The sequence below is a fragment of the Capricornis sumatraensis genome, chromosome 17 (genome assembly GCF_032405125.1).
Source record: "Capricornis sumatraensis isolate serow.1 chromosome 17, serow.2, whole genome shotgun sequence".
NCBI classification, from domain to species: domain Eukaryota; kingdom Metazoa; phylum Chordata; class Mammalia; order Artiodactyla; family Bovidae; genus Capricornis; species Capricornis sumatraensis.
The window spans coordinates 12,585,446-12,613,153 of NC_091085.1; the positions used below are offsets into that span (position 1 = coordinate 12,585,446).

General features: G+C 37.1%; 1 protein-coding gene and 1 non-coding gene across 2 annotated transcripts in view; one reads left to right on the plus strand and one right to left on the minus strand.

Annotated features, from left to right (window-relative positions):
- The window catches only part of FBXW7 (F-box and WD repeat domain containing 7), a 153,465-nt gene that overhangs the window by 16,913 nt on the left and 108,844 nt on the right, over positions 1-27,708 (plus strand). The window lies entirely within an intron of this gene.
- On the minus strand, positions 27,313-27,419 carry LOC138094217 (U6 spliceosomal RNA). The gene has a single exon (XR_011146245.1). It is a non-coding gene; the product is annotated as a U6 spliceosomal RNA (small nuclear RNA).

The following is a 27,708-nucleotide window of genomic DNA, read 5'->3' on the forward strand; positions in this document are numbered from 1 at the left end:
GTAGTATTCCTGAAGACATCCAGGTCCTAATTTCCAAAACCTGTGACACTATTATCTGAGGTGGCTAAAGGAACTTTTCTTATGTGATTAAGTTAAGGATCCTCAGTTACCCAGGTTGTTGTTCAGGCGCTCACTTACTCAGGTGGGCCTCGTATAATCACAGACTCCTTATAAGAGGGAGGTAAGAAGGTGAGGGCTGAAGAAAGTTGGGAGACTGAAGGAGAGGTTAGAATGGTACACTCTGAAGATTGAGGAAAGGACCAGGAACAAGGAGTCAGGTACTTTCTGAAAGTTAATAAAGGCAAGGAAACAGATCTTTTAGAGCCTTTAGAAGGAGCACCCCTGCTAACAGCTTGATATTTAGCCCAGTGAAACTGAGTTTGGTCTTCTGACCTCAAGATGATAAACTTCACTGTGTTATATACCCCCAGATTTGTGGTAATGTGAGGTAGCAGACATGGGAAACTAATCAGAAGTGGGGGCGCTGCTGTAACCAATACCTAAGAATATAGAAGTGGCTTTGAAATTGTGGCGACGAGAATTTTGTGGAGCATGATAGGAAAAGCCTAGATTGCCTTGATCGAACTGTTGACAGAAATATGGACATTAGAGATGCTGAAGATGAGGACTCAGAGGAAAGAAAAGAGTGGTAAAGAAAGCCTGTAGCTTCTTAAAGAAATATCTAAGTTGTCATAAAAAGAATTTTGGTGGAAATATGAACGTTAATGATGCTGCTGGTGGGGGTTTCAAAGGAAATGAATGTGTTATTGGAAACTGGAGCAAAGGAGATCCTTATTAGATTGAAACAGAAGGCTTGCCTGAATTTTGCCCTGTAGTTACCTGGCTAACTCTGTTGTGTCTTGTCTTAGTAGAGTGGCAGTCATGTGTGTGTAAATTTTGCTGTTTTATGTGTTTGCATAAAGTACTTCAGCTTTAATTAAAGTGATAGATTGTATTTTTATATAAATAAAATTTACATTTTAATAAAATATTAGTATTTTTCAGAGCAAACATTTTAGTAGAATATGCTTATTCTTGAAATGTGATTATTAAAGTCTTTTTGCTGTTTCCCTGTGACTAAATGGATATGTAAAAATAACTTGCTGTAAGACCCTTAATTTCTGGATTTTCCTTATGACTTCAAGAAAACTATTTTTAAAAACATGTTTAACTAAACTTACTATTACAAAGTGAAAGCAAAAGTTGCTCCGTCATGTCCAACTCTTTGCAACCCCATGGACTGTATAGTCCATGGAATTCTATAGACCAGAATGCTGGAGTGGGTTGCCATGCCCTCCTCCGGGGATCTTTCCAATCCAGGGATCAAACCTAGGTCTCCCACATTGCAGGCAGATTCTTTACCAGCTGTGCCACAAGGGAAGTCCTGATGCTGGTAAAGATTGAAGGCAGGAGAAGAAGGGGACGACAGAAGGTGAGATGGTTGGGTGGCATCACCAACTCGATGAACATGAGTTTGAGCAGACTCTGGGAGTTGGTGATGAACAGAGAGGCCTAGTGTACTGCAGTCCGTGGAGTCGCAAGGAGTCGGTCATGACTGAGCGACTGAACTGAACTATTATTATAAAACATACATTGGTTTTACCCTATATCCTCATTTATTATTAAATAAAATAATTTAGAAAATGGAAGTGCATTGTTTGATAGAGTAATTTAAAATGGTAGCTTCTGTTAATGGTTGTTATTTATTAGTGTGATACAACTTATAAATATCTGTGCATTCAGTCTTTACTCTGTTCTTCCAAATCTTTTTCTTCTGTAATCTAGGGGTTTTTGTTTGTGTTAGTTTTGTTTTTGGAAGGAGGATGTATAAAGCAATTATCACTACTGTATTTTTAACCACTGCCAAGTTGAAACTCAGTGTTTAGGTTTAAAACAAAAGTTAATGCTATTTAAGTGTAGAATTACTAAATATTATAGTTCCCTCTTCTGTCTTTTCAGAGCTACTGCACCATGTTAAATGTTTCAAATTAATTTCAGCAGTGTTTAAAAATTACTGGATTTGAATGTCTGCTACCTAAAACTCTTATATTTCTATTGAGTTTGGAATATGGACTAGTCATTATCAGTTATTATTTGTGGGAAATAGGAAAGATTGGGGGAGAAAGTAAATGATATAGCAAAGCAGCATACAGACTGTTTCAGGATATAGGAAAACTAAAGAGGTTTCTGCAAGTCAGTGGGATGAAAATAAGGAGTAGGGGAGTTGCTCTCAAGAGATGTGTGAAACCTAGAACCACTTATCAAGAGTAGTTCTTTTTGGATTCTGTTTAGATCACATTACCTAAAATAGACATTTTGAGGCAGTCTTGGAAATTTGAATACTGACTAATATTAGTTATTACCTTGGAAATTTAATTTGATATGTGATATGGTGATTTTATGATTATATAAGGCAGGGATAAAATTAAAGATATGTGGGCGGGGGGAAGAGAGTGACATGATGTCTGGAATTTACCTGGTAAAAACAAAAAGAATAACAAATAGAGCAATATTAGTAATATCTTGAATAATATTCCTAAATCTTTCAAAGTATTTCTATTTCTGGTAAGAAAAATGAGGCTTTTCTGACCATTTCATTCCCCCCCCTTCTTATGAGCTACACCATCTCCTATAGTAGGCACGTGTAGTTGTGTGTCTTCTCCTGCTGAAATACGAGTTTGATGAGGGTAGGGGGGATTTGTATCTGTTTTGTGCGTTGCATCTTCTTCATTCTCTACCCCTGGCTGGCATATGGCTGGTGCTTAGTCTATAGCTGAATGACTGAATGAACGAACGGGAACTAAAACTCTTCAACACTAGGGACATGGGATTTGGCCAAAGACAGAACTAAAGAGAACTTTTGACAGTTAATCTTATGGGCCTTAACAGGGCAAAATGTGGCCTAGTACATTAAAATTTAAGGTGATAAGCCATCTCTTCCATGTTTGACTCTAAAGCCTTAATATATCAAATATCCAACATCTCAGCAATAAAAGTTGCTATAAAGTAATTGTTACCTTACTGTGTAACACCAGTAAAATTGTTACCTTAGAATTAATTTCTGTAGTAAAGCAATTGCTATCTTACTGTAAGTGTCTTTCATATAGTCTTTAAAGGTTCCCCTCCGCCAGTCATTGATTTATTTATTACGTCTTGAGATGGACTGCTGCCCCTTGGTGTCTGCAGGATTTGTTTCAGACACCAAAGTTCGTGGATGCTGAGTCCCTCACAGAAATGGTGTAGTGCGGTCAGCCCTCTGTATCTGTGGGTTCCGCTTCTGTCCATGTGGAGGACTGACGGTGTTTTATGTGAAGGTTATGTATTTCTTCTCAGGAAAAAAAAATTATTTAAAACTAGTAATTTTATATGGGCAAGATGAATTTTAGAAACTGTTCTTATGGTTTCTTTTTGTGTTAAAAGTATATAATTGTACATTTTTCCATTTTCTAATAACTGATTTTCTCCCTTTTTCTATGTATATGTGTCTCAAACTAGATTTTAATGTCTTGTATGAGCATAATAACGATCAGTTTATCTACTATGTTTAAAAATGTTTTAGTTTTTAACGTTACTATGAGACACAGGTGATAATAATTGTACTCAATAATTAAGATGACTTCAAGTTGTGTATTAAAAATGACAACAGTGAAAATTCAGAAACTTTTTATATTTGATATTCTAAAATGAGTGTTTTAAAAATGACTGCTTTTTAAAATTGCTGAAGTCATTTTTATAACCCCAAACTATAAGCTTTGACTGAAGGAAAAATGTGAGCAAGGAGTCTCAACTTTTTTGGATTCAGAACCACATTACACTCTTAGAAATTATTTAGGACCCCAAAGAGCTTTGATTTATTTGGGTTATATTTCTCAGTATTTATCCTATTAGAAAGTAAAACTGAGAAGTTTTAAAAGTATTGTATTAGTTCTTTAAATTCACTTAAAAATAATTGTTAATTGTTAATTGGCATGTTCATGGAATTAATACATTTTGAAGGAATTATCTATATTCTCTCCAAGCAAAAAGAGTTAATAAGAAGGATGACATTGTGGTATGTTTCTGCAGATACATCTGGCTTAATGAAAGACAGTTGAGGCCTCTTACCTGCTTCTGCATTCAGTCTATTAAAATATTACAAACCAAGTGGTCTAAGGAAAACTTCCATCCTATGCTCATGAGAGACTGAGAGTGAAAGAAACAAATAACATCTCAGTATTATGAAAACAATTTTGATAGACCATGTGAGAGTTTCGAAGACCACCCCTAAGTCCATATTTTGAGAACTGCTGGAATAATTTCTCACTGGGCTGCTATATGTGGCAATACAGTCTTTTAAATGAAAGAAAAAAATTAAAAAATATGATAGGATCAATTGAGTGTTTCTATTCCATATGTTTAACTTTAGGGGAGCTATTGAAGTTAGCTGGTGCTTACTTATATATATATATCAATATGTTTGGGCATTGAGGAAGTGTGCCCTGACTTGCAGGGTTGTTTGTAGATTTCATGTTATAGCCTACCATGTAGTAGAATGGTCACCTTATTTCTTAAAGAATTAGAAATTAATTCAGTGGTAATAGACGGTTAAAATTTTTAAAACAAGTTTTTGAATATTCAGAGTTACTTGCAATTAAGGGGAAAAGCACAATTTTAAAATGCAATCAATTTATTAAAAAGTAGTTGTGATGCTCAGTGTCATTAGTGAGCAAATATTAATGTTGTGTCTACCTCTTGGTAAATAGAACTATAGCCAAAGATGATTATTAACTTTTTCCCCCATAAATTGTGTTTCTTTTCTGACCGTTTATAAAGCTTTCTCTTTGTTGGTTTGCCTTTTGCCTCCGTCATTATGCAACCTGAGAATCAATAGTGCATTAAATTAGCTGACCTGGAAGGAAAAATAATAGATAATGAAAATAGCGCTTATTGCTTACATTCTCTTTGAGTTATAAATAGTGTAAGATCCAGAGGGTATCGATGGGGAATGAGGGAAATGAAGCACTGCACATCAAGTTACTTCACAAGTAGTAATCTATACTTTTCCATCTTTTATTTCATGGTTTTGTTTAGAAACAACATTGATGCTGAGTAGTTAGTAAAATAACTTACTTTCATTAGCATCATTTGGTGGGGATTTTTATGGATGCTTGTCACAATGATTTATTTAAAGTCTTTGTTAATTATAAAGCTAATGAAAAACCTCAGTTTGTTATGGGCATGCTATATATTTGTTGATGATATAAATTGCATGAGGTTTTAACACTCAATACATTGTTCTTATATTAAGATATGTATTAATTTTTTTCATTACCTCTCTAAGCTTCCCAGTCTCACATGTTTGCTAGGAGGAGTGCATTAACAGCAGTAAGACCTTTTCCCCCAGCGTGTCTGACATGCCTCTGAAAATGTGATAGAGCACAGCTTTAGCTAGATTTTAGAAGTTCTTTTTTTAAATCATATAAGAAACTTAAACTGATAGTACTTCACATTTTCCATGTAACATGCTCTTTCGATGAATAGCTGTGTAGCAGCAGCACGGGAAAAGCAGGGTTCTTGGCAATCCCAGCTCAATTGCATCTGCAGATGAGGATTTAAAATTCTGTGCAGCAGACAGTACCTCCAGCAGGCGAGTAAAAGGTTACTGCATTATTTGCTTGTTTGTTTTCACAGCCTTTATCTACAAAAGGTTTTGTAAAGATGCAGTGTGAAGTGCATGCCTGTTTTTCGACATTCTGGAAATTGATTTAAGTTTACATGAATTTCAAAAGGGCAGTGCAAGGTGAAGGAAGAGGCGATGCTAGCTCTTTTTAGATTTAAACCAAAGAAACTGAGCATGAGACATACGCAAATAAAGAACCTACAGAAAATAGAAAGTTTTTTAATGCTATTTTTTAAACATTAAAAAAATTTTAAATACATTTTACAATTTTTAAATACATTTTTAATACAAGATTTTTTTTTCAGTTCTTAGACTTCTTCCTCAAAAAGAATGCTGTTAACAAAGACTGATAATTGTGGGTCTATGAATGTTCATGAAGTTACATTTGTTTTGAAGTCTAATTGTTTGGGAAGAAACTATAATGATTTTTTATCAATGTAACCCTCTCTTCTCCTGGAAATTGTAAGGTGGATTATAATAACGTGATGTGTATATATATATATCTTCATATATTATTGGCAAAAAATCCTAGAGGATGGCTAACATACTTAACAGTGTTTATGTTTTCAGGGTGGTTTGTGTTTTTTGAATCTTTAATGAGATGCAGATAAACAGGTGGGAGAAGATTTAGTATCAAAGCAACCAGGTTTTTGGTGGCTTATCATCTATTATCAATAACTGTCTATAAAGTCACCCACCCTTTCCTTCTCATTTTAACTCTTCTAACATTTATGATAGCAGGGGCCTCCTTGGATTCTCTTTCTTAGTTGTTCTATCATTATCGACACGACTGTCTTTGATATAGTATTTTATTGCTCCATAATTCTCAAGTTCAAGTGCAGTATTCAGAAGGAATTTTTTTACTTTGCTTATCAACCACCATCCTGCTCTCTTCAAGCCATACTCAAAGATTATTATTAGCTACTGTCTAAATTTTGTTTAAAAAATAGTTATGCCTATGTCTTTTTTCTTTTAGATTGAATAACAAGATTGAAAACAATCCTATAAATTAATCTACAATATAGAAGTAAAATCAGCTGTTATTCTTACTTTGAGCGTTTGGCAGGCTTCCTGAATTGTAGAGTCAGAAAGGGTCAGCGGTTCTGATTGGTAAGTTAAAGAATCCGTCCAGTAATTTGCTCCCTGTTGTTTCTCAAAGCAATGCAGCAGCAGTTCTTTTCCAGATATTGAGCGGTTCTTGAACTGAGTGTATGGGGACAAGCAAGGGTGGGGCTCATTCCTGTTGGTTGTTGAGACAGTGGGCATTTACTGAGGGAACAGGTTGGATAGGCTGAGCCGGAGGAGTAGGCAAACAGATCTAAACTGATGGAAGACAGAAAGAGTGGTTAGTATAATTTGGGGATATTTTATCTTGAGTTTGCTCCTTTATTAAGTATTTGGGCTTTAATATAAAACAGTTTGAAATATTAAAGCACCTTACCTTCTTTCTAAGGAGTAGCCGGGAGACTTCTGTTTTTAATATTGAGTTCTTCTTGACAATGAGTTTGTGGCTGGTATCTTCTGTAGGGAAGCTATTGTTTTATTCTTTTTTTTAACAGTGTTTCTTTCAGCCAGAGGGCTGCAGAATGAGGCAGTTAGCCAGTTTTGAGTATACATGGGACATTACTAGTTCTGAATTTTTAAGTTAAATTCTTGTCTGATGAACAAGTCAATGTGTGGCTGTGGCTGCAGCGTTGTTTCTTCCTTAATGAAGAGGTTGAGCCGTTCGACCTGCTGCTCCGATGTGTTCTCTGGTAGCCATACATCAGACCAGTTGCAGAGATTATCCACCGAATGTCCTAGACAACCAAAGGTAACTACATAGATTTATTTCAAATAAAAATATGCAATTAAAATTGATGCCTTATAACTAGGACCAAATAATTAAAAATAAAAGATCAATTAAAGATGTTCTTCGCAGTTTTCTTGACCTTGCAGTAGCTATCCAATATCATTTTGTCATCATCAGATTGTGTAGCAATGGAAATGCACTGCAGCAATTGATTTTGTAATAGGATCAGGTGATTTACTAGCTGCACTGACAACCACTTGCTTGCTCGCTTTGAGCAGCGGAGCTCTCTAATGGATGTTGTGATTGCAGCCCGGAGTTGCTGTGAGGCTGCTGGCCGCTTAAAGCAGCAGCATGTCTTTTTAAAAATGAATAGTGAGTTTCTCTTTTTTCTTTCCTGTGCTTTAAGTTTTGGGTGACCTCAGTAAATTTTATACTTAGTTTGAGTGCCCCCATGAAATGTTAGAGATTAGGTGTTATTTCATCCATCAATTCATCAAAAGTAGCCTTGAATATAATGAAATATAATCTCTGCTCCCTACTCCTAGTTGAGCGTCAACATATGTATCAGCATACTTTGGTATTGATCATGAGAACACATCTCTAAACTATAACAATTTATGTTAACCTGTGTCATCTAAGTGAAACAGAATATTCTTCACATATGTACATTTCATCAGTTTTAAACTCTAGCTATAATTGTGGTACTGGCATTGTGGTGAGTCCTTGTACTGGGGGTTTGTTAGAGTTGTCTATTCTTTTCTGGTCTTCTGCTTTCTTAGTGTTCTCATAGATGTAACAACATTTAGAAAATCGAGTTGGACCAATTCTAAGGAATGTTGATGGAAACATAGACGCTATTTTAAAGTAGTGTTTAAGAATATAAGTATTTAAAAACCTGTTATCCACGATTATGAATTTTCAGTGATTATAGTTTAATAATCTTTATTTTCATCTTTTATGCATTTTAAAACAATTGATTATAAATATAGAAGTATAAGACTAAAGCTTAAAATAGAACTAGTGTTCTGTAAAAGACTTTCAGAAACTGGTGCCTAAGATTTTGACAACTTTAAAGTTCTGCTTAGGGCTTTACATGAGGAAGGAAAATTATCTCCCCTTTCTACATTCCTCACCAACTCCTCTACTTGTCTAACTATCTAACATATGAAGTATTTTGTACAGAACTTGATATATAAAAGTGCTGAATTCTCTTTCCTTCGCTAATTTACATTATTTAACCATGTATTTGTTCTTGCCATGATAGAGATGCTATTTCTTTCAACCACATCTAAAACATTTACATTAATTAATCAGTGTTAGTAATTTGCTATAGAAGAAATTGAGCATAAAATTGCCATTGTATATTACAGTCAGACCTCCCTGGGAAGGCAGCTTTTCTTTGTAATGTACTTAAATACTTGCCCTTGAAAGATGAAAATATTTCCAGTATCACTCTGCACTTTTCCTAAATCCAGATACTTAAAAGTTTAATTATAGAAGATGGTAATGTAATTTAAACACTAGAGTTTATAATCTTTTATTATTCAATGGTAACAAGTTTATTGCCCCCTGCCCCCCCACCCCAAACCTCTATGAACACTGATAACATGAGGATAAGGGTGTGAATATCATGAGATTTCATCAAAGATATGTTGAAATTTCATATATATTGAAATGTTGAATGGTAGATTACCAACAAATCAGTCATTGATATAAGTTTCACTGAAGTGGTGTACATTTAAATAGGAGGGAAGGAAGTCAATACCGAAAGTGTTGACTACTTTTTTAGAACATTGGTGATAACAGATAGGAGATAAGTGTGCTTTGTAATTCAGCAGTATTTCATGTGAAATAATTAGGTAATTCAGTTGGTGAGGTTCTAACCCTAGTGGAACTGCCTTTTATTAGAGCTCTAGATCAACCATTAAAAGACTTGGATTTAATCAGACTCCTGTCACTGATCTACTTGATGACCTTAATCAGTTTATACTCGAACATTTTTAAGGTTCCTTAAGCATGCTTCTAAAATGTCGACTAAAAAGAAATCAATTTACTCATTCCAGTGTGAGGTATTATAATACTTGACCTGGAAGCAAGTTGAAGTTAGGAGGAAGGATGAAATTTCTTAAGCAGGTTTTAGGTGATATTAATGTTTTTCATGTTTTTTTGATGGCGGGGGAGCATGAGGAGAGGAACACTTTTATCTTCTCGAAATTCAATATTCTAGATAATTACCCTCGTTTTTAAAAGAACAAATTTGGGTTTCATTTCTAGAGCTGCCAGTCTTTCTTATCCTATCAAAGGTAATGTTATTAAAGAGTTTGTTTCGGTACCTACCATATTTTTTACTCATCATTTTTATTTTAAAGGCAGCCTTTATGTTGCTATTTTTCCATGTATGGCCTATCAGATAAGTTGAACACAGTCCTCTTTGTTGCCTGGGCAAAGTGATTTGTGGGTTGATTGAATTAGGTACATTTGAAGTGGTGATCATATCATAATAATTATGACAAACATTTATAGAACTTTTAACTTGGAGCAGATGCTATGCTAAGCAGTCTTACGTTAACTATGTCATTATGAGATAGATATTTTTATTGTCATTTTTAAAGATGAGGAAACTGAGACTCAGAGGTTATGTAAGTTACCTTAAATCACGCAGCTAGAAAATAGCAGAATCAACGTTTAAACTCATACCTACATATTTTTGTTTTTGGTGATAATTAAAATGCCATACTTTGATATGTTTTCAAAGTATTTGCACTTTGAGTTAAACAGTGACTGCAGAGATTAAGCCAGGTTTTTGTCTAAAGACATTATATGATTACTTAATATTTGTGTCTTGAATAAGAAGAAAGTGATGTATATTACCCTCTTATTCAGTTATTTGGAATATACTTCTCATTGTTGCAGTAATTATTCATTTAAAGCATTTGTGGTCAGTTTGCAGTAATGTTTCTCAGAGTGTGCTTCAGAGATCACTTGCATCTGTGTCATTCAGGATAGTAGTTAAAAGCACACATACACATCAGAGCCACTGACAGAACCACTAGAATGGGGTCTAGGGATCTTCATTTTTAAAGAATCCTCTCAGGGGATTTGTATGTATGCCAAGTATTGAGAACGTTGGAAATGTACTCCTGTTTTACTTTGTCTCTCTGCATTGCCTGTCAGCTTTCCTTTCTCTCAAACTTGGTTTGCAAACCATAGGTCATTTGTAAAATCGTTTCCCAGAGTGTTAAAAACAGTTTTGAGATGGAATGAGTAATCTCATACACTGCTGCTGCTGCTAAGTCACGGCAGTCGTGTCCAACTCTGTGCAACCCCATAGACGGCAGCCCACCAGGCTCCCCCGTCCCTGGGATTCTCCAGGCAAGAGTACTGGAGTGGGTTGCCATTTCCTTCTCCAGTGCATGAAAGTGAAAACTGAAAGTGAAGTCGCTCAGTCATATCCGACTCTTAGCGACCCCATGGACTGCAGCCCACCAGGCTCCTCCATCCATAGGATTTTCCAGGCAAGAGTACTGGAGTGGGGTGCCATTGCCTTCTCCAATCTCATACACTAGCGGTGAAATATAAATTGGTAATGTAAATTTTCTGATGGTAGGATTTTTAAGAACTTGTTAAATTGTTCATAAACTTGATTCCTTAGTAAGCTTGCTTCTAGGAATTTACTTTAAGGAAATAAGTCAGACACTTACTTAGGCACAAGATTTAGGCACAAGGATATTCATAGTGGCATCATTTGGAATGGTGAAAAATTGGAAACAATTGAATTTCAAATATCAGGGAAATGGTTAAAAGTATTTATTACATCTATTTGTTTGGGCTACTATCCAGCCTTAAAATGTCATATTTGGGAAGAATATTGAAGATGTAAAAAATAATAATGATTTAATATAAAGTCTCAAAAAAAGAATATAAAATTGTATGTATATGTCCATACATATATAGTTCATATGATATTAAGTTGAACTGTATGAAACTGCCATTTTTGTAGATCTGTTGGTTTAACGTCAGCATCTTCTTGGAGTTTAACCTACCATGATATCAGTTTTGAAAATACGTACTTGTTACATATTGTAGTGAGGGCGACTGGAAGCAAATACAACAAATTTATAAAGTGACTATCTCTGGATGATGAGATTATAGACACTTTAAAATATTTCTTTACATGCCTCAATTTTTAACATTTTCTACTAGGTCTTAACCTTTATATAAAGTAAGGCAAAACACGTTTTGTCTTTACTGGTAACAAGTCCAATAAAATTATTAATATAGCTTAACATTGCTACATCAGTTAGTCTTCACCTTTGAAATGTAGGTCCAGAAGGGCATTCAGTTCTGTTTAAGACAAATTAAAAATTCTGATCCAAGATGTAGCCTTCTTTGTTAGTCCTCTCTACCTAACCCCCTTTTTCTTAAGAAAAAGTAAACATGGGGAAAATATTTTCATGGTTTATTTACCTGTACTCACAGCTTGGCCAGATAGTTGAACATTGTAGAATTCCTGGCAGTTCTTGAAGCCATTAACTGGCCTCTGCTTGTCCTCTACCACAGTTTTTTCTCCTTTAGGTCACCATATATTGCTGAGGCTCTCTCCGTGAGAAGGCCTGTCCCTAATGTCTTTCAATCATTACTGTGCTGGAGAACATTCTTTCTGGACCAATGTGACTTTCACATTATACTGACCTCATCCCTTAATGATAAATGAATGAACTAATTCTCAACTACAAAAACATGTTTTGTAGAAAAAGAGACAGTAGTCTCTAGTTGTTTCATTGCTTTGTCATCAATCATGTATTGAACTGTATTTGTGTACATTCAAGTTTATATTTGTATATGACCATGTACAGTAAAGGAAAGGGGCTTTGGGGTTAGGCTAACTTGTTAAATTAAGTCAAGTTTGGGTGACTGAGTTTTGATTATGTGAGGATATTACTAATTAATCTGATGATAGGATATTTTTGAAGATTGAGAGAATTCACATAAAACGTCTAGCACGGTGACCGGCATAAAGCAATAACAAATGTTGTGTCCTTTTCTAATGAGGCAGCATGAGACTGCAAAGACTTCTGAGGTTACCTCTGCAGCAAAAGTCAGATCATTGACTGCTGTAATTCCCATTCTTAATTCCTATCCTGACTATCATAATTCCTCTACAAGCATGTATACGTACTTGTGAGTGCACTCATACATAAAGATCCTCCTACTGATTTAAGGTTTATTCTTCCCTTAATTGATTAACATCTTATTAGTTTCAAATCTTTTCCAGTCAGATATTGATGCCAGTAATGGTAAAAGATTGGTAGGGAAGCTCTTTACTTGATGTAAGTTCATATTCTAATTAGACTAGTGATGCTTTCAAGTGAAGGGTGCTGTGCTTAAGCCTCTGCGTCAGCAGTTTTATTCATGCCTGTTGCACTTTTCCAGCAGACTGTAAACTGTTTCCCTAGCTACACGGTGAGAGGCATTGGCTACTTTTTGAAAGTAAGGCATTGCTTACTTTTTAATAAACCATGGCATCTTCCCCCAGTCAAAACAAAATACACCAGATTGCTTGTTTTATGCTACTGCGTTGTGTAATCATATGAGTTTTCCTTTGGAGTAATTTATAAGTGAATATGAAGTTAATTTGATTAATATGAAAATAACCCCTTTTCTGTTCCCTTTCTATTTGTTTTTCAGTAAAATTTCTATTCTTTAATATGCTCATTACTTTACTCTTCCATTTATAGATAAAAATACAGTTGCAAAGATTATTTTCTTTTCCCAAGCTTGCTGGCTTTTAGTGTAAAAAGGAAAGAATATCTTCAATATTTCTGTAACTGAGAAACTTTACCTGAAGTTGCTTACCTCACAATACCATTTGCAGTAATATTAGAGAATATACATGCTGTATATTTTATGGAATATGTGCTATATGAGTTTGTAGTGGCTATTATTATGTTCTTTTATGTTCTGAAATGTTAAGAATCAGAACTCATGGAATTTGACCTCAGAGTAAAAGGTATCTGGCTTTCATTACTTTTAAAAATTGTTATTTATAATAAAATTATAATTCTGTATATAAATTTGCATGAAGTAAGTAATTTTGAGGTTGTGTTACATATTTTTGCTTAGAACCAATTTATATATTTGATCAAATCTAAAAAGCTTGAGGTTCACAATTATTTTAGCTATTAGAGAAGGAAAAATGCTACCATTTAAACTACGGCATGCTATCAATTTTTCAGAGAAGCTAAGATATGAAAAAAATGTGACATTTAGAATCTATGACATGTTCAGGTGTGTGTGTTTTCAGATTTTAGGGCTCTTTTTTGGTGAGGAGCAAATTTTATGTTGCTGGTTGTTGAGAGACTATGCAATTCTCTGTATATGTACAGCTTCGTCAATTCTTTGTGTTGATTGTTCGCTTCCTTTGGTATTTATTAAATGATTTGCATGTGCAGACCTGTGTCACTTTGCAAGTCGCATAAAATTTGTTCCTCCTTGGAGTTTCTATTATATACAAAGTACCTGCATGCTCAGTCATGTCTAACTTCCAGAGCATTAAAAAAAATTAAGTAATTAAAGGGAATTCCCTGGTGACTCAGATAGTAAAGAATCTGCCTGCAGTGCGGGAGATGGCATTATCTTTCATGCAGAGATGGTACAATAAAGGACAGAAATGGTATGGACCTAACAGAAGCAGAGGATATTAAGAAAAGGTGGCAACAATACACAGAAGAACTATACAAGAAAGCTCCTCACAACCCGGATAATTATGATGCTGTGATCATAGACCCAGACATCCTGGAATGTGAAGTAAAGTGGGCCTTAGGAAGCATCACTATGAACAAAGCTAGTGGAGGTGATGGAATTCCAGTTGAGCTGTTTCAAATCCTGAAAGATGATGCTGTGAAAGTGCTGCTCAATATGCCAGCAATTTTGGAAAACTCAGCAGTGGCCACAGGACTGGAAAAGGGTCAGTTTTGATTCTAATCCCAAAGAAAGGCAATGCTGAAGAATGTTCAAACTACCGAACACTTGCACTCATCTCACACGTTGGCAAAGTAATGCTCAAAATTCTCCAAACCAGGCTTCAACAATACATGAACCATGAGCTTCCAGATGTTCAAATTGGATTTAGAAAAAGCAGAGGAACCAGAGATCAAGTTGTCAATATCTGTTGGATCATCTAAAAAGCGAGACATTTCCAGAAAAACATCTATTTCTGCTTTATTGACTATGCCAAAATTTGACTATGTGGATCATGACAAACTGTGGAAAATTCTTTGAGAGATAGGAATACCAGACCACCTGACCTGCCTCTTGAGAAATCTGCAGATCAGGAAGCAACAGTTAGAACTTGACATGGAACAACACACTGGTTCCAAGTCAGGAAAGGAGTACATCAAGGCTGTATATTGTCATGCTGTTTATTTAACTTATATGCAGAGTACATCATGAGAAATGTTAGGCTGGATGAAGCACAAGCAGGAATCAAGATTGCCTGGAGAAATATCAATAACCTCAGATATGCAGATGACACCACCCTTATCAGTTCGGTTCTGTCCCTCAGTCGTGTCTGACTCTTTGCGACCCCATGAACTGCAGCACGCCAGGCCTCCCTGTCCATCACCAACTCCCGGAGTTTACCCAAAGTGGGTGATGCCATCCAACCATCTCATCCTCTGTCATCCCCTTCTCCTCACGACTTCAGTCTTTCCCAGCATCAGGGTCTTTTCAAATGAGTCAGCTCTTCGCATCAGACGGCCAAAGTATTGGAGTTTCAGCTTCGACATCAGTCCTTCCAGTGAACACCCAGGACTGATCTCCTTTAGGATGGACTGGTTGGATCTCTTTGCAGTCCAAGGGACTCTCAAAAGTCTTCTCCAACACCAAGTTCAAAAGTATCAATTCTTCAGCACTCAGCATTCTTTATAGTCCAACTCTCACATCCATACATGACCACTGGAAAAACCATAGCCTTGACTAGACCTTTGATGACAAAGTAATGTCTCTGCTTTTTAATATGTTGTCTAGGTTGGCCATAACTTTCCTTCCAAGGAGCAAGTGTCTTTTTATTTCATGGCTTCAGTTACCATCTGCAGTGATGGTGGAGCCCTAAAAAATAAAGTCCGCCGCTATTTCCACTGTTTCCCCATCTACTTGCCGTGAAGTGATGGGACTGGATGCCATGATGTTAGTTTTCTGAATGTTGACCTTTAAGGCAACTTTTTCACTCTCCTCTTTCACTTTCATCAAGAAGCTCTTTAGTTCCTCTTCACTTTCTGCCGTAAGGGTCGTGTCATCTGCATATCTGAGGTTATTGATATTTCTCCTGGCAATCTTGACTCCAGATTGTGCTTCATCCAGCCCAGAGTTTCTCATGATGTATTCTGCATGTAAGTTAACTAAGCACGGTGACAATATACAGCTTTGACATACTCCTTTCCCGATTTGGAACCAGTCTGTTGTTCCATGTCCAGTTCTAACTGTTGCTTCCTAACCTGCATACAGGTTTCTCAAGAGGCAGATCAGGTGGTCTAGTATTCCCATCTTTTTCAGAATTTTCCACAGTTTGTTGTGATCCACACAGTCAAAGGCTTTGGCATAGTCAATAAAGCAGAAATAGATGTTTTTTTTCTGGAACTCACTTGCTTTTTCAATGATTGAGCAAATGTTGGCAATTGGATATCCAGTTCCTCTGCCTTTTCTAAAACCACCTTGAACATCTGGAAGCTCATGGTTCATGTATTGCTGAAGCCTGGCTTGGAGAATTTTGAGCATCACTTTACTAGCATGTGAGATGAGTGCAATTATGTTTGTAGTTTGAACATTCTTTGGCATTTTTTAGGAATTGGAATGAAAACTGACCTTTTCCAGTCCTGTGGCCACTCCTGAGTTTTCCAAATTTGCTTATATTGAGTGTAGCACTTTCACAGCATCATCTTTTAGGATTTGAAATAGCTCAACTGGAATGCCATCACCTCCACTAGCTTTGCTCTTGGTGATACTTGCTAAGGCCCACTTGACTTTGTATTCCAGATGTCTGGGTCTAGGTGAGTGATCACACCATTGTGATTATCTGGGTCGTGAAGATTTATTTTGTACAGTTCTTCTGTGTATTCTTGCCACCTCTTCTTAATATCTTCTGCTTCTTTTAGGTCCATACCATTTCTGTCCTTTATTGAGCCCATCTTTGTGTGAAATGTTCCCTTGGTATCTCTAATTTTCTTGAAGAGATCTCTAGTCTTTCCCATTCTATTGTTTTCCTCTGTTTCTTTGCACTGATCACTGAGGAAGGCTTTCTTATCTCTCCTTGCTATTCTTTGGAACTCTGCATTCAGATGGGTATATCTTTCCTTCTTTGCTTTTCACTTCTCTTCTTTTCACAGCTATTTGTAAGGCCTCCTAGACAGCCATTTTTCTTTTTTGCATTTCTTTTTCTTGGGGATGGTCTTGCTCCTTGCCTCCCGTACAATATCACAAACCTCCGTCCGTAGTTCATCAGGCACTCTTGTCTATCAGATCTAGTCCCTTGAATCTGTTTCTCACTTCCACTGTATGGTCATAAGCAATTTGATTTTGGTCATACATGAATGGTCTAGTGGTTTTCCCCACTTTCTTCAATTTAAGTCTGAATTTGGCAATAAGGAGTTCATGATCTGAGCCACAGTCAGCTCCCGGTCTTGTTTTTGTTGACTCTATAGAGCTTCTCCATCTTTGACTGCAAAGAATAGAATCAGTCTGATTTCGGTGTTGACCATCTGGTGATGTCCATGTGTAGAGTCTTCTCTTGTGTTGTTGGAAGAGGGTGTTTGCTCTGAGCAGTGCGTTCTCTTGGCAAAACTGTATTAGTCTTTGCCCTGCTTCATTCTGTACTCCCAAGGCCAAGTGTACCTGTTACCCCAGATGTTTCTTGACTTCCTACTTTTGCATTCCAGTCCCCTATAATGTAAAGGACACATTTTTTGGGTGTTAGTTCTAAAAGGTCTTATAGGTCTTCATAGAACCGTTTAACTTCAGCTTCTTCAGCATTACTGGTCAGGGCATAGACTTGCATTACTGTGATATTGAATGGTTTGCCTTGGAAATGAACAGAGATCATTATGTCGTTTTTGAGATTGCATCCAAGTACTGCATTTCGGACTCTTTTGTTGACCATAATGGCTACTCCATTTTTCTAAGTGCTTCCTGCCCATAGTAGTAGATATGATGGTCATCTGAGTTAAATTCACCCATTCCAGTCCATTTTAATTCACTGATTCCTAGAATGTCCATGTTCTCTCTTGCCATCTCCTGTTTGACTACTTCCAATTTGCCTTGATTCATTCCAGGGTCCTATGCAATATTGCTCTTTACAGCATTGGACCTTGCTCCTATGACCAGTCACATCCACAACTGGATGTTGTTTTTCCTTTTGTTTCCTCCCTACATTCTTTCTGGAGCTATTTCCCCTGATCTCCAGTAGCATATTGGGCACCTATCAACCTGGGGAGTTCATCTTTCAGTGTCCTATTTTTTGCTGTTTTATACGGTTCATGGGGTTGTCAAAGCAAGAATACTGAAGTGGTTTGCCATTCCCTACTCCAGTGGACTACTTTCTGTCAGACCTCTCCGCCATGATCCCTCTGCCTTGGGTGACTCCACACGGCATGGCTTAGTTTCACTGAGTTAGACAAACTGTGGTCTGTGTGATCAGGTTGGCTTAAACCAAAGAAGAACTAAAGAGCCTCTTGATGAAAGTGAAAGAGGAGAGTGAAAACGATGGTTTAAAAGTCACCATTTAGAACACTGTGATCATGTCATCCGGTCCTATCACTTCATAACAAAAAGATGGGGCAGCAATGGAAACAGTGACAGATTTCATTTTTGAGGGTTCCAAAATCACTGCAGATGGTAACTGCAGCCATGAAATTAAAAGACGCTTGCTCCTTGGAAGGAAAGTTATGACCAACCTAGACAGCATATTAAAAAAGCAGAGACATTACTTTGCCAATAAAGGTCCATCTAGTCAAAGCTGTGGTTTCTCCAGTAGTCATGTGTGGATGTGAGAGTTGGTCTATAAAGAAAGCTGAGCACCGAAGAATTGATGCTTTTGAACTTGGTGTTGGAGAAGACTCTTGAGAGTCCCTTGGGCTGCAAGGAGATCTAACCAGTCCATCCTAAAGGAATCAGTCCTGAATATTCACTGGAAGGACTGATGCTGAAGCTGAAACTCCAATACTTTGGCCACCTGATGGGAAGAGCTGACGCATTAGAAAAGATCCTGATCTCGGAAAGGTTGAAGGCGAGAGGAGGGGGGATGACAGAAGATGAGATAGTTGGATGGCATCACCGACTGGATGGACATGAGTTTGAGTAAACTCTGGAGTTGGTGATGAACCTTCTGGTGTGCTGCAGTCCCTGCAGTTGCAAAGAGTCACATGACTGAGTGAGTGAACTGAACGGAATGCAGGAGACCTTGGTTCAGTCCCTGCATTGAGAAGATCCTCTAGAGAAGGGAATGGCTAACGACTTTAGTATTCTCGCCTGGAGAATTCTGTGGACAAAGAAGTTTGGTGGGCTATAGTCCATAGGTTTGCAAAGAGTTGGCACGACTGAGAGACTAACACTTTCGCTTTCATAAAGTAATACATACTTATATCTACAACTAGATTTCAAGCTCTCCGAGGGCTAGATTGCTTCTTTACGTGTCACATCTGCTTCATTTCCTATCAGATACTTCATAGTTTATTGTCATTTATGATTAATTCAACCTAGTTTAGAATGGCAGGGAAAAATGAGTAGCACATCCACCTCAAAAGAGTATCTATATGATTATGTTTTAATGTAATCAGGAGTTTTGAATTTTAGAAGAATATCATCAAACTTTGTAACTCTAAAGTGAGATACCAAAGGTTTCTTCAAATTACTGTCTGAAATTTAGGTGACTTTTCTAGATGTTTTGAGAGTAGAAGAAATCCATAAAAGCCCAAGAGTCTGGCAGCTGTAGCTTGTTAACCCAGCTACATAAGTGAATTACTGTTTTGAATACTGCTTGTATAATCGTGAAATGAAGAGGTATCTAGGAGTAAATTAACTGGCTTCAAGCTATGTGCTGCATCCCCAAATTTGTTAAATTGGCCAAATTTGGCAGCTGTTAAGACTGCTACAGGAGCAATGAGTGGATATTGTACTGAGTAGTTTCTTTTAGAATTATTAAGATATGCTTCAGGCATTTAGGGCTTTCCTCATAGTTCAGTCAGTAAAGCATCTGCCTGCAGTGCAGGAGACCCAGGTTCGATTCCTGGGTCAGGAAGATCCTCTGGAGAAGGAAATAGCAACCCAGTCCAGTATTCTTGCCTGGAGAATCCCATGGACAGAAGAGTGTGGCAGGCTACAGTCCATGGGGGCACAAGAGTTGGACACAACTTAGCAACTGAATCACAGGCAGTTCAACACACTTTGTCAAATTTTCTGTCTTTTTACTTTGAAATGATATTTACTGTAAGAGTTTGGAATGAAAGTTATTGTTGAAAATAATTCAGATGACGCTGGACCATTGCTGATGAATTTTATTAAATAAACAGATCTTATCTATAATCTTCTAGTTTTTAAGCTGTTCTTTTTATTGTAAAATAAATTATAGATACAGGAAACTATATAAAACCAATATATACTTCGGTGCATTAAGATGATATATGCTTTTTTGTTGAAGTATGTTTGATTTATAGTTTTAGTTTTCGGTCTGCAACATGGTGATTCAATATTTTTATACAGTATGCTCCATTTAAAATTATTATAACATGTTTCTGTGTGCTATACAATATTTCATCATTGCTCATGTATTTAATACACAGTGGTTTGTATCTCTTAATCTCCTATCCCTGTCTTGCTTCTTTCCCCTTTAGTTTGTTCTCTTCATCTGTGAGTTTGTTTCTGTTCTGTTATATTCATTCGTTTGTTTTATTTTTTAGATTCCATGTATATCCAGTGTTTGTCTTATTTCACTAAGTGTTAAATAGGCCCATCGATGATGTTGCAAATGGCAGAATTTCTTTTTTTATGGCTGAGTAATATTCTGTATCTTTATGCATTCATCTGTTGATAAACACTTAGCTTGCTTCCATATCTTTTCAATTATAAATAATGCTGGTGCATATATCTTTTCAAATTAGTCTGGGTTTTTTTTTTTTTTGGATATATACCCAGGTCTAGAATTGCTGGGTCACATGGTACTTCTATTTTTAGTTTTTTGAGGACCCTTCATACTGTTTTCCGTAGTTAACTGCACCAGTTCACGTTCTGACTAGCAGTGTGCTCGGGTTCCCTTTTTCCCACATCCTTGCCAGTGTTTTGCTATTTGTAGAATTTTGGTAATGGCCGTTCTAACAGATGTGAGGCGTTATCTCATTGTAGTTTTGATTTGCATTTGTCTGACTTTTTTTTTTTGGTAAGAAAACATTTCTGAAGCCTTTATTTACAAAAGCTTTAAAAACAAATAATCTCCCTGTTTTGCAAATGTTTTGTTTAAAAAGGACCACCTAGGTATAGCATTGAAATACCATGCATAAAGAATGTACAAGGGAAACCAATGTGGCTAACATTTGGAGATTTGCTAATATTCCCGATTAAAGTGCAGATGACACACTTCATAACTTGTAGTCTGTCATTTCAGGACAGTTAATGATTACCAAAATGCCTTCCTACACATGCTCTGGTCTGGTCATATATTCTCCATGGCTAAGTATTTCACAGTCTCTTTTGTCAATATATATAAAATAGATTGCAAAGATATACACGCACAAAAAATAAGCATTACACTCCTCAGGTAGTTTTATTAGTTATACTGTATATTGCTAATAAATATATATATTTTTGTATTATGTTGTTTAGCACCAAATTTCTCCGTTATTTATCTTTGTAGCAATTATGAAAGCTCAACTTTTTTGTCTTCTAATTCAGTTTGGTATGAAATATACATAAAGACTTGGCACTCTTTGGATTTGAATGAAATTGATTTGTGGAATCAAGAAATCAAGAGCATCATAAGTATGGCTATAAAATATTTTAAAATAAGGGTAAACAGTGATGGAATAAAAAGAGGCAGATAAGGAAAATGTGTTATCATAAAATAACTGTAACTTCAACATCTTGGCTACCAGTTTCCTGGCAGACATTAAGCATCCAGTCACAAAGGATTTTTCCTGAAGGGTATAAAGCTGGTTGAGCATTAGTGATGTTGAGCATCTTTTTATGCGCATGTTAGCCATCTCCAAATCTTCTCTGGAGAAATGTCTACTCAGACCTCCTGCCCATTTTTTAATCTTTTTTTTTAATGTTGATAGATGATACATTGTTGTAAGTACCACACAGCTCAATACACAGAAGTCTGTCAACTATCCCAGAAGCACCTCCATGTGCCCTGACTCAATCATAGCCCCATCCCTTCTTTTAAGTAACTCTTTTCCTCTGAGTTGGGCTTCCCTTGTGGCTCAGCTGGTAAAGAATCCACCTGCAGTGCAGGAGACCTAGGTTGGGAAGATCCCCTGGAGAAGGGAAAGGCTACGTACTCCAGTATTCTGGCCTGGAGAATTCAATGGACAGTATAGTCAGTGAGGTTGCAAAGAGTCTGACATGACTGAGTGACTTTCACATTCACTTTCCTCTAAGTTACTCTTACAGAGATCAGCTCCTTTCGTTTATGATACTCTCACTCAATTATGTCTCCCTAGATACTGTTGTTTAATCTTGACCATTTAAAAAAAGAATTACTGTTTCTTATTTTTAAATATTATAAAGTAATTAATTAACATTTAAATATTTAAATTATTGAAATATTTTTAGTAAAAATAAACAGTAAGTCTTTTTCAAATGTTCCAGATACTGTTGTTTAATCTTGACCATTTAAAAAAAATTACTGTTTCTTTAAATCTATTTCAATCTACAGGTTTATATGCTATACCTTTCTTAAAATGTATCTGTTTGATCTGTTTTTCATAGTCTGGATTTGACTAATTGCATACATCATGGTACAGTTCAACATATTCCTCGTCTTTTTTAATTTCCTCCAATTGGCAGCTGGATTCAGAGGCTTTCTTAGGCTTGGTTTGATCCCTCTGTCATGCATGGTGAGTTATTTCCTTAGGAGTCACCTCGTGTCTAATTTCCTTCCTTTTATGATGTTAGCAGCTGTTGATATTCAGGTCTCCGTCTGTTAATTTATTGAAATTAAAATGTTAGCATTCTAATTCTCTCGTTTCTTTTTCATTTACTAACATAATTTTATAAAGGAATACTTTCCCTTATTTGCTGTTTGATTCCTTAGTGTTCTGGTTCATTTAGAAAGGTAGTAATGGTGTATTATTCCAGCATATACTGGTTTAGCTATAAGGACCATATTTGAAAGCCAAAACCCTAAACTGTGAGTGGTAATTAAATAATTGCAATTAAATATTTTTAATTAGAGGAATAAAAGTCTATCCCCTGGAGTTTGCTCAAACTCATGTCCATGGAGTCATTGATGCCATCCAGTCGTCTCGTCCTGTGTTGCCCACTTCTCCTCCTGCCTTCAATCTTGCCCACCATCAGAGTCTTTTCCAATGAGTCAGCTCTTCACATCAGGGGGCCAGAGTATTGGAGATTCAGCGTCCCTCCTCCCAGTGAATGTTCAGGGTTATAGAGAGCAATACGTTGTTGTTGAGTTGCTAAGTTGTGTCCGACTTTTGTGACCCCATGAACTGTAGCCCACCAGGTTCCCCTGTCCACGAAATTTCCCAGGCAAGAATACTGGAATGGGTTGCTGTTTCTTTCTCCAGGAAATCTTCCTGACCCAGGGATCCAACCCAAGTCTCCTGTATTGACAGGCAGGTTCTTTACTGCTGGATCACCAGGGAAGCCCATAGATAACAATATGGACAGATTTAAGTACATAATGCTCAGCTGAAAAAGCAGACAGAAACAAACCCCCCAAAGAGATGCAAGTTATACAAGAGTATAAACTATATTATGTAATTTATATAGATTTCAGAAACAGGCAGAATTCATCAATGGTGTTAAAAGTCATAGTTACTCTTGTGGGTGAAGATAGATTTAAGTAGATAATGGATTCCCAAGAGGGATTTCTAGGGTGTTAGAATGTTCTTTTTTAGAAATTAATTTTAGCTTTATTGAGGTCTGAAAAAAAGTGAAAGTGTTAGTCACTTGTGTCTGACTCCTTGCGACCCCATGGACTATAGCCCACCAGGCCTCTCTGTTCATGGGGTTCTCCAGGCAAGAATACTAGACTGGGTAGCCATTCCCTTATCCAGGGCATCTTCTTGACCAAGGGGTTGAACCGGGTCTCCTGTATTGCAGGCAGATTCTTTACCGTCTGAGTCGCCAGGGAAGCTACGGTTGACATCTAAAATTGTAAGATATTTAAACTGTGTATAGTGGTGATTTTATATATTAATATATATTCCTTATGAATGAATTTCCCCATATAGGTAATTAACACATCCAAGGCGTTCCTGGTGGCTCAGTGGTAGATAATCTGCCTACCGGTGCAAGAGACATGGGTCTGATGGCTGGGTAGGGAAGATCCCCTGGAGAAGGAAATGGCAACTCTTTCAGCATTCTTGCCTGGGAGAGCCCATGGACAGAGGAGTCTGGTGAGCTGTAGTCCATTCGGTTGCAGAAGAGTAGGACATGACTTAGAGACTAAACAACAACCGTGCCTCACCTCACTTATTTCTCTCTTTTTCCCATGAGAACGTTTAAGTTCTGCTCCATTAGCAAATTCCAGTTCTCTAATACAGTGTTGTCTACTGTAGTCATCCTGGTTTACATTGAATCCTCAGACATCATTAATCTTACAGCTGAAAGCTTCTTTCTTCTTACCAACCTGTTTCTGTGAGTTTGGCTTTTTTTGTTTAAGATTCCATGATTTTATCCATTCATCCATTAGTGGACGCTTAGGTTGATTCCCCATCTTAGCTTTGGTGAATAATGCACATAAGATGCAGATATCTCTTCAGTATCCTGTTTTCATTTCCTTTGGATATGTACCCGGAAGTGGGATTTCTAGAGCATATGCTGCTGTTCTCCACAGGAGCTGTACCAGTTTGCATTCCCACCAGTAGTGTACAATAGATCTGTTCTGCCCACCCCACCCCACCGCCCCAAAGTCTCCTCTTGTAACCTTTGAACTGCTTTGGTTTTGAAGATACTCACTCTAACCTTATATTTGTATACCCAAATGGAGTTAAGAATTGAATTGCATATCTCTAAGAAAAACACTGCTAATCTTCTTCTATGTCATACCTAATTCATGATGAAGTAACCTATTTTGACGTGTTCTAACTAAAAGTTGATAACAGAAGGTTATTTATTAGCTAATAAGAATAACATATTAAGTACTCACTATGTGTCAGGCACATCTTAAAACATTTTACATGCATTATCTCTCTAATCCTCAAAATAACTCTGTGAGGTAGAGATGTCATTTTAAATTCCCTCTTGCAGATGAGATCACTGAGATTAAAGGCCCTGGGTGATATGTCCAAGTTTACATAGCTTAATAGTGGTAGAAGTAAATTTGTATTGTCATCTACTGCTGAACATGGGCTCCTAACCACTGGGTTTTATGACCTCAGTTTTATGCAGCTGTTTTCACTGTCGATTTGGCTTTGACCAAATGGACCACTGACCCACTCACTGTTCCTGTTCCTAATTGGAAGAAATATGAGAAAGGAGAATCAGTTCAGTTCACTTCAGTCGCGTCCGACTCTTTGTGACCCCATGAATCACAGGACGGCAGGCCTCCCTGTCCATCACCAACTCCTGGAGTTCACTCAGACTCACATCCATCGAGTCCGTGGTGCCATCCAGCCATCTCATCCTCTGTCGTCTCCTTCTCCTCCTGCCTCCAATCCCTCTCAGCATCAGAGTCTTTTCCAATGAGTCAACTCTTCACATGAGGTGGCCAAAGTACTGGAGTTTCAGCTTTAGCATCATTCCTTCCAAAGAAATCCCAGGGCTGATCTCCTTCAGAATGGACTGGTTGGATCTCCTCGCAGTCCAAGGGACTCTCAAGAGTCTTCTCCAACACCACAGTTCAAAAGCATCAGTTCTTCAGTGCTCAGCTTTCTTCACAGTCCAACTCTCACATCCATACATGACCACAGGAAAAACCATAGCCTTGACTGGACGGACCTTTGTTGGCAAAGTAATGTCTCTGCTTTTGAATACACTATCTAGGTTGGTCATAACTTTTCTTCCAAGGAGTAAGCGTCTTTTAATCTCATGGCTGCAGTCACTATCTGCAGTGATTTTAGGTAGGTTTATTCCTAGATATTTTATTCTTTTTGTTGTAGTGGTAAATGGGGTTGTTTCCTTACTTTCTCTTTCTGATTTTTTGTTGTTAGTGTATAAGAATGCAAGTTCTTATTTCTGTGTATTGATTTTGTATTGTGCAACTTTGCTAAATTCATTGATTTGCCCTAGTAATCTTCTGATAGAATCTTTAGGGTTTTCCATGTATAGTATCACGTCATCTGCAAAGAGTTTTACTTCTTTTTTCCAATCTGGATTCCTTTTATTTCGTTTTCTTCTCTGAGTGTTGTAGTTAGGACTTATAAAACTACAATAAGAGTAGTTTATTATGTTGAATAATAGTGGAGAGAGTGGGCACCCTTGTCTTGTTCCTGTTCTTAGAGGGAATGCTTTCAGTTTTTCACCATTGAGAATAATGTGTGCTGTGGGTTTATCATATATGGCCTTTATTATGTTGAGGTAGGTTCCTTCTATGCCCATCTTTTGAAGAGTTTTTATCATAAATGGATGCTGAATTTTGTCGACAGCTTTTCTACATCTGTTGAAATGATCATATGGCTTTTATCTTTCAGTTGTTAATATGGTGTATCATATTGATTGATTTGCATGTATTGAAGAATCTTTGCATACCTGAGATAAACCCAAGTTGATCTTTTTAGTGTTGTTGAATTGTTTGTTAAGGATTTCTGTATCTATTTTCATCAGTGGTACTGGCCTATAATTTTCTTTTTTTGTGAAGTCTATCTGGTTTTGATATTGGGGTGATGGTGACCGTGTAGAATGAGATTGGAAGTGTTTCTTCCTCTGAAATTTTTTGGAAGAGTTTGAGAAAGATAGGCATTAGCTCTTTTCTAAATGTTTGGTGAAATTCACCTGTGAAGCCAGCTGGTACTGACCTTTTGCTTTTTGAGAGATTGTTTAAATCACAGTTTTTGTTTCAGTGCTTGTGATTGGTTTCTTCATAGTTACTGTTTCTTCCTGGTTCAGGTGGAATTTTTCTAAGAATATGTCCGTTTCTTCCAGGTTGTTCATTTTATTGGCATGTAGTTGCTCATAATAGTTTCTTATGCTGCTGCTGCTAAGTCGCTTCAGTCGTGTCCGACTCTGTATGACCCCATAGACGGCAGCCCACCAGGCTCCTCCGTCCCTGGGATTCTCCAGGCAAGAACACTGGAGTGGGTTGCCATGTCCTCCTCCAATGCATGAAAGTGAAGAGTGAAGGTGAAGTCGCTCAGTCGTGTCCGACTCCCAGCGACCTCGTGGTCTGCAGCCTATCAGGCTCCTCCACCCATGGGATTTTCCAGACAAGAATGCTGGAGTGGGTCACCATTGCCTTCTCTGATCCTTTGTATTTCTGCACTGTCTGTTACAGCCTCTCCTGTTTCATTTCTAACATTGTTGATTTGATTCTTCTCTTTTTCTTGTTTCTTGATGAGTCTGGTTTGTCAATTTGGTTTATCTTCTCAAAGAACCAGCTTTTAGTTTTATTAATCTTTACTATTATTTCCTTCATTTCTTTTTCTTTATTTCTGCTCTGATGTTTATGATGTCTTTCCTTCTGCTAACTTTGGGGTTTAAACCTGTGAAATGCTTCACAAAGCTGCGTGTCGTCCTTGCGCTGGGGCCATGCTAATCTTCTCTGTCTTGCTCCGGTTTCAGTACACGTGCTGCTGACGTGAGCACAGCAGGGACTGTTGCATTGAAGAGATAGTTGTAATGGCGTTGTGTTACAGTCTCTTGTGTCCTTTTTCTTGGTGCTTCAGGATTTTTATTATGTTGGAGGTTGGTCTAGCGGGATGAACATAAACCTTGGCTCAGACATATCTGAATTTCTATCATGTTACTAAATCTTACTGACTGTAAATATTCAGGCAGATGACCTTAATCCAAGGTTGTTTCCTGTTTTATAAAATGGGAATAATGATGTCAGGATTGTAGATTAAGTGAATGTGTTGTACATAGCATAGTGTTA